The sequence below is a fragment of the Propithecus coquereli genome, unplaced genomic scaffold (genome assembly GCF_000956105.1).
Source record: "Propithecus coquereli isolate 6110/MARCELLA unplaced genomic scaffold, Pcoq_1.0 Scaffold671, whole genome shotgun sequence".
In the NCBI taxonomy this organism is placed as follows: domain Eukaryota; kingdom Metazoa; phylum Chordata; class Mammalia; order Primates; family Indriidae; genus Propithecus; species Propithecus coquereli.
Genome location: NW_012152741.1, coordinates 583,688 through 592,159, shown reverse-complemented (window position 1 = coordinate 592,159; position 8,472 = coordinate 583,688). Strand labels below are relative to the sequence as shown.

The 8,472-nt window shown below is 38.8% G+C and overlaps 1 pseudogene; it reads right to left on the bottom strand.

Moving 5' to 3' along the window:
* Nucleotides 1–1,008: 1,008 nt before the first annotated feature.
* Nucleotides 1,009–1,536, bottom strand: LOC105823434 (annotated as a pseudogene).
* Nucleotides 1,537–8,472: the final 6,936 nt, after the last annotated feature.

The following is an 8,472-nucleotide window of genomic DNA, read 5'->3' as shown; positions in this document are numbered from 1 at the left end:
TTTCATTTTTCTTGGGTAGATACCTAGGAGTGGAATTGCTGGGTCACATGGTAAATTTATGTTTAATTTTTGAAGAAATGGAAGTAATTTTTTTTTTTTTTTGTGACAGAGTCTCACTGTTGTTGCCCAGGCTAGAGTGCTGTGGCATCAGCCTAGCTCACAGCAACTTCAAACTCCTGGGTTCAAGCGATCCTCCTGCCTCAGCCTGCCGAGTAGCTGGGACACAGGAGCATGCCACCACGCCCAGCTAATTTTTCTACTTTTAGTAGAGACAGGGTCTCTCTCTTGCTCAGGCTGGTCTCAAACTCCTGACCTCAAGCGATCCTCCTGCCTCTGCTTCCCAAGTGATAGGATTACAGGCGTGAGCCACTGCGCCCGGCCTCGCAATGGTTTTTTAAATTGAGGTAAAATTCACAAAACATCAAAGTAACTATTTTAAAGTGTACAATTCAGTGGCATTTAGTATATATATAATGTTGTGCAACCATCACCTCTATCTAGTTCCAAAACACTTTCATCATCCCCAAAGGAAACTCCATACTCATTAAGCAGTCACTCCCCATCCCCTCAACCCCCAGGCCCTTGAAGCCACTAATGTGCTGTCTATGTGTATTTGCCTTTTCAGGATATTTCATACAAAAAGAATCACACAGTGTGTGGTCTGTTATGTCTAGCTTCCTCTACTCAGCATTATGTTTTCAAAGTTCATCCATACTGTAGCATGTATCAGTACTTCATTCCTTTTTATGGCTGAATAATATTCTGTTATACAGATATACCACATTTTGTTTATCCATTCATCAGTTGATGGACGTTTGGGTTGTTTCTACCTTTTGGCTATTGTAAATAGCGCTGCTATGAACATTCATGTACACATATTTGTTTGAATACCTGTTTTCAATTTTTTTGTGTGTCAATTTGTTTTTATGTTTTTATGGGGGTATAGGACATGGGGTGGGAAATGTCACTGTGGGTATGGTATGCCCCTCCTCACACGGAATGTCTATTCTAATCTTCCTGGGGTGCTTTATGGAACTTTTTCTTCTTTGGAGCTGCTCTTGCTGCCAGAAACCTCTTTAGGCCCACTGCTGACTGTCTCCTCCTTGGAAGAGAATGTCCTCTTTTTCTTGGAGACACTTTTGTTGCCTGCCTCTTCAGTATCACTGTTTCCTCCTTGGGTCAAGATTTCTTCTTCTTGGGAAGACTTACGTTGCCACTGGCCTCCTCAAGATCACTACTAACCAACTCCTCCTTGGAAAAAGATTTCTTTTTCTTGGGTTTGGAGACAGAGATAGATGGGTGGTCTTCTATTCCATTCTCCTGAGGAACCTCCTGAGGCTTTTGCTTTTTCTTCTTTTTGGGTTTTTCAACCGTGTTCTGGCACTCCTCCTGAGTACTACTGCTGTTTTCTGAAGAAGCGAGGGCAAGCGCGACCATTAGTTTCTTTTCCTTCTTCAAGCGTTTCTTCTCCTGTTTCTCCGGTTTTCTAGTAATCTCAGCAGCCGCTTCCTCTGCTTGAACCATTGCTTCCTTCATGACATCCAGCTTCTTTCGTGGAATCTCTCCAGTCTCATCAAAAAGGACAGCTGTTCCTCAGCCGTTCCTCAATATGTTCTCGAAGATTCTCCCCAAATACACTCATGGGCACCTCAGAGAAGCAACCAATTTGTGAGGCAATACTGCCAGGTATCGGGAGATGCAGTCTTTTTTCTTGGCAGCTGCTCAGCCAATGAAGTTGGAGTGGAAAATGAGTCTATATTTTGGTGTGGTACCCCTTGTCTTCAGGGCTCTGGAAACTTGGTCCCTTTGCTGAGCCCTGGGAATCACTCAGACATCAGGGCTTCAATTCTTTTGAGTATATTTCTAAGAGTAATTCTATGTTTATTAATTTTTCTTTCTTTTTTTTTTTTAGAGACAGGATCTTTCTATGTTGCCCAGGTTTGTCTCGAACTCCTGGCTTCAAGTGATCCTCCTACCTCAGCCTCCCAAGTAGGTGGGACTATAGGCATGAGCTACTGTACCTGAAGAGTGCAGTTACCTTTTTTAAGGAAACACCAAACTGATTCCCACAGTGGCTTCACCATTTTACATTCACACAAGCAATATACAAAGGTTTCAATTTTTCCATATCCTTGCCAACACTTGTTATTATATTTTCCCTTTTCAAAAAAATTGTAGTCATCCTAGTGGTTGTGAAGTGGTATCTCATTGTGGCTTTGATTTGTATTTCCCTAATGGCTAATGATATAGAGAATCTTTTTATATGCTTCATGGCCATTTCTTTATCTTCTTTAGAGAAATTTCTATTCAAGTCCTTTGCCCATTTTTCAATTCAGTTGTTTATCTTTTTGTTGTTGAGTTGTAATTGTTCTTTATATATTCTAGATACAAGTCCCTGATCAGATATATGATTCACAAGGTTTTCTCCTATTCTATAGCTTATCTTCTCACTTTCTCGAGATGGTTTCCTTGGATGTATAAAAGTTTTAAAAATTTTGATGAAGTCCAATTTCTTACTTTTTTCTTTTGTTGCTTGTGCTTTTGGTGTCATATACAAGAATCCATTGCCAAATCCAAGGTCATGAAAATTTACCCCTATGCTTTCTTCTGAGACTTATTGTTTTAGCTTTTATATTTATGCTTTGATCCATTTTGAGCTAATTTTTGTATATGTGGTGAGATAGAGGTCCAACTTCATTATTTTGCATGTGGCTACCCATTTGTCCCAGCACTATTGCTGAAGAGACCAGTCTTTCTCCCTGGAATGGTCTTGGCACCCTTGTTATAAATCAAGATGAATGGGTTTATTTCTGGACTCTCGGTTATATTCCACTGATCTATAGGTCTATCTTTATGCTAGTATTACACTGTTATATTACTGTAGCTTTGTAATAAGTTTTGAAACTGGGAATTGTGAGTCCTCCAACTTTGTTTTTTTTCAAAATTATTTCCTTTCTTGGGGTCCCTTGCAATTGCAAATGAATTTTATGTTCATCTTTTCTATTACTCAAAAAAGGTCATTGGGATTTTGATAGGAATTGCATTTAATCTGTAGATTACTCTGGATAGTACTGCCATCTTAACAATGTTAAATCTTCCAGTCCATGAACATGGGTTTTTTTTTCCATTTTTTTATGTGTCCTTTCTTTCTGTAATGTTTTATAGTTTTCAGTGTTTATGTCTTGCATCGCCTTAGTTAAATGTATTCTAAGTATTTTTTTTTTGATGCTGGTGTAAATAGGGTAATTTTTTTAAAAATGCAAGAGACTTGAACATGATTAAAGACCAGGTGAGTAGAGGGGGAGAGGCTGAAGATACAGGCGAGAGAGAGGAAACCGATAGATCAAGGTTCCTGAACAGGTGGTGGAGAATGGGACACGGAACATCAATGAAAGAATTAGAAGGAAAAAGGCCACCTCTTACATCATAACAGGAGGGAAGTAGTGAAAGGACAGTTTGGGATGCTTGTGAGTGTGTGTGTACTTACTTTGCGGCAAGAAAGTGAGACTATTGCTGTCTGGGGTCTTCTATTTTAAGTACAGTAGGAGGTAAGGTGAAGGGGAAAGGTAGAGGGAGATGTAGGAGGGTTGAGGAAATGGGAATTTGGAAAAACTGCCATGAAGCCTTGAAGAATTGTGCAGAGAAACAGGATTGCCAGACAGCATAGAGGTTGGGCACCACGAATTTTTAGTGGCTCCTGTATGAGCAGTTGTATGAGCCCAGGATTGACATAGGGAAGGTGGAGAGTTATATTCATCTGGAGTTGGAGCTGTAATGGAAGGACAACAAGGCATATGAGTCGAGGACATTATTAGCTAGAGAATGGCAGATTGGACAGATTTCCTCTGTTTAGGGAAGAGGCAGGGTTCAGTTAAGTCAAGAAAGTGAAAGATTGGTCAGTTAAAGAGCCAAAGACTGGAGTGGACATTGGCATTTTAGCTGCTGAACATTCAAACACTCTTCCTATTCGGAAGAAATCCCCAAAAAACAGATACAGAGGCAGTGCCCCACCGCACACTACTGAAATGGGGAGGCATATACTTCTCCCTATTCCCTGGTAGCTAGTGCACAGGTATGTGGCCTCAGCATGGCCAATCACATGCTCCTATTTCAAATTTTGAATGATAAGAGAGAGTAACACAAAAGTATGTAGGGTCATTTAGTGAATTCTCAAAACAGCTACTACAGAGTCAAGAATCTGATAGTACAGATCCAAATCAAGGGACAGCAGAGTCCAGGTGTGTAGTGGCAAGTGTTCAGTTGCCAATGGGGGTGATAGCATCATCCTATCAGACCACTCCTGTAGCAAAATCTTAGCTGTGTCATGTCATGCCACCTTTGCTTTCTGACTCCGCCTGGTTCTCCAGGCCTTTCATGGATCCCCTGTATTACCTGATACCCTTTTCTCTTAGTCAGGATAGGTTGGCCTATGCTTTGATAATAATAATTTGAAAACCCAAATCTCAATGACTTGACACACACAAGTTTATTTCTTGCTTATGCAAAATCTACTGCAGGTTTACTGGGCTTTTCAGAACAGCTCCCTTTCAAGAGATAACTAAGGGATCCAAGCTAATGGAAGCTCCACCATCTTGTGGCTGTCTCATCTAATACCCAAGGCCTCCATTGTTGCCATAGCAGAGGAAGAAGGTGTGGGAGGACTGAGCACCAGTTCTTAAATGCACAGCCCATTGGCCAGAACCAGTCACGGCCCCATGTACTTCTAAGAGGACTGGGAAATTCAGCAAACAGTAAGTATGTGACTATGCCATACCTTCTGATCCCAATAATTTCATTTTCTGCTACAGTTAACCAGAGTTACCGCTGATGCAATGCACCATTTGCAATCAAGAACTGCGTCTAGGGGTCGGGAGAGGGGGAAGAACTGCATCTAGTAAAGGATATGGGGGTTAGAATACTAGAGTATATATCTTTGATTTTTTCTGATAATGAAAGTGATACATGTATGTTAAAAAAATTTGAACATTACATAAACATTTAATGTAGAAAGTGAAAAGTCCTTCATAATCCCACACCAAGATAACTATTATTAATAATTTGTTACATATTCTTTCTCTATTACGTATTTTGTATGCTAATAGTAATAGTTTTATAAAAAAAAAATAGGCTCATACTATACACACTGTTTTGCAAGTGTGTATCCTTTACTTAATACTGTATATTTGACATCATTCCACGAATGCAACATAATTTACTTGAGCAATTCCCTATCAATGAACAATCAGCTTTTCATTTATATTAAGGGTTGCATGCAAATACTTTTCCAAGTTTACCCTTTGACTTTATTTTTGATGTTATTCACTAAACATAAGTTTACATTTTTATGCAACTAAATTTATCTATCTTTATATTGTTAATTGGAAAAAATGAGAGACAGAAAAGTATGTATGTTACCCTTTGTGGAAGAAAGGAGGGAGTAGAATTAAATATTCGTACTTGCTTGCATTTTCATAAAGAAACACTGGATAAATGAACAAAAATGTAATAAAAATGGTTACCTATAGAGGCGTCAAGGGGGAATGGGTGGTTGTGGATAGGATGCAAGTGATACCTCTCAGTGTATACCTTTTTACATAGTTTTGATTTTTTTCTTTTTTCTTAGATACAGGGTCTTGCTATGTTACCCAGGCTGGTGTGCAGTGGCTATTCACAGGCACAGTCATAGCGCATCTTGAATTCCTGGACTCCAGTGATCCTCCCAGCCTCAGCCTCCTGAGTAGCTATAGGCACATGCCACTATGCTCAGCTAGTTTTGATTTTCAAACTACTTATATTAGTTTCCTATTGCTGCTTTAACAAATTGCCAAAAACTTAGTGGCTTATAATATCACAAATTTATTATCTTACAGTTCTGGAGGTCAGAAGTCTTACAGGGCTAAAAGCTAAGGCTGCTTTCCTTCTGGAGGCTCTAGGGGAGAATCCGTTTCCTTGCCTTTTCCAGCTTCTAGAGGCCACTTGCATTCCTTGGTTCATGGCCTCCTCTTCCATCTTCAAAGCCAGCAGTATTACATCTTTAAATATCTCTGTCTCTTTCTCTCTCTGCTCTTTGTGTCTGTTGTCACATAAACTTCTCTGACTCTGACTCTCCTCCTTCCCCCTTTCACTTATAAGTACCCTTGTGATTAGAATGATCCCAACCAGATAACCCAGGATAATCTCCCCATTTCAAGGACCCTAACTTGACAACATCTGCCAAGTGCCTTTTGCCATGTGCTATGGTCTGAATGTATGTGTCCCCCCCAAAAAATTCATGTGCTGAAACCTAGCTCCCAAAGTGGTGGCATTAAGAGGTAGAGCCCTCACCCTCATGAATGGGATTAGTGCCTTTATAAAAGAGGCCTGAGGAAGCTTGTTAGTCCCTTTTTGCCCATCTGCCATGTGAGGATGCAGCAAGAAGGCACCATCTGTGAGGGATAGGCCCTTACCAGAAACCAAATCTGCCAGCATCTTGATCTTGGACTTCCCAGCCTCCAGAACTGTGAGCAATAAATTCTGTTTATAGATTACTCAGTCTAAGGTATTTTGTTATAGCAGCTGAATGGACACCATTTAAGTTAGTCATATTTACAGGTTCTGGGAATTAGGATATGGATATCTTTGGGAGATCATTATTTAGCCTACCACATCATATAAATGTATTACCCATTCAATAAAATAATAATTCATAGTTTCTGGGTTTTGTGTCACATGAGAAAGGCCTTCCCCACACTAGCCTATAAAAATATTCATTCATGTTTTCTTCTAATATTTTATGAGTGATATCATAACTAATAATAATAATAGCTTTTTATTGAGGCATAATTTACATAAAATGAAATGCTCAGATTATAAGTGAGAAGTTCAATCACTTTTGACAAAAGCATGAACCCATGTCACCCACATCTCTATCAAGATATAGAACATCTACCCAAAAGAACAAAAGACATTCTATAAAAAAGACATCTGCACTCGAATGTTTATAGCAGCACAATTCACAATTGAAAAGATGTGGAAACAACCTAAGTGCCCATCAATACGTGAGTGGATTAATAAAATATGGTATATGTATACCATGGAGTACTATTCAGCTATAAGAAACAATGGGGATATAGCACCTCTTGTATTTTCCTGGATAGAGCTGGAACCCATTCTACTAAGTGAAGTATCCTAAGAATGGAAAACTAAGCACCACATGTACTCACCAGCAAATTGGTTTCACTGATCAACACCTAAGTGCACATACAGGAATAACATTTATCAGGCGTCGGGCAGGTGGGAGGGGGGAGGAGGGGATGGGTATATACATACATAATGAGTGTGATGCACACTGTCTGGGGGATGGACATGCTTGAAGCTCTGACTCGGGGTGGGGGGGCAAGGGCAATATACGTAACCTAAACATTTGTACCCCCGTAATATGCTGAAATAAAAAAAAAGATATAGAACATTTCCCTTACCCTAATGACCCTTCAACAACAATCTTCTCCCAAAAGTGCTATTGTTCTGACTTCTATCACCATGGGTTAGTTTTACCTGCTCTTGAACATTACATAAATGAAATTATATAACTACATGCTCTTTTTGTCTGGTTTCATTCACTCGACATTATGATTTTGAGATTCATCTCGGTTGTTGTATGTATCAAGAGTCCATTCCTTTTTATTGCCAAGTAGTTCTCCATGGTGTGGCTATACGATAATCTGTTTATCTATTCACCTGCTGATGGACATTTGAGTTTTCCATTTTTTGGTGATTATGAATAAAATATGGGTGAGTTTTCAATAATATTTATATTTTTGACATGCCTGTAATTTACTTTGGTGTAAGGAATAAGATGGAGATCCAACTTTATGTTTGCCAAATCACAAACCAATTATCCCAACACTATTTATTACACAATCCATCTTTTCACCAATGAATTAAAATATCATCTTTCAATATACTAAATTTTCCATAGGCAATATTTTTTTCCTTAATTTCTATTGTGTTCCATTGATATAGTTGTCAGTTTTGAACCAGTACCACTGTGTTAATTCCCTTAGCCTTACAATGTCTTTCAATAATTACTAAGACTGGTTGGTACTCATTACTCATTTTCAGAATTTTCCTGGTTATTTATGGATATTTATTCTTCTAAAGGGATACAATTCTGAAATGTAATGTCAATTAAAAATTATTTGAGGTACATTAAATTTATAAATTAATTTGGGGAATATTGACATTTTTATAAATATTTAGTCTGCCCATCCAGGAACCAGGTATGTCTGTTTATCCAAATATGGTATATCCCATAGGGGAGCTTCTTAACTATAGAGTGAGGTTTCCAGAGTATACAGTAGAAAGGTTTTGGAGGAAGCAAAGCAGTTCAAGATTTGTTCAAGGGAGGGAAAATGCAGAGTTGTAGGAAAAATAGGAGAGAACAGATGATTGGAAGAGTTTATATAAAGGTGGCTATTATGTTAGTTATGTATT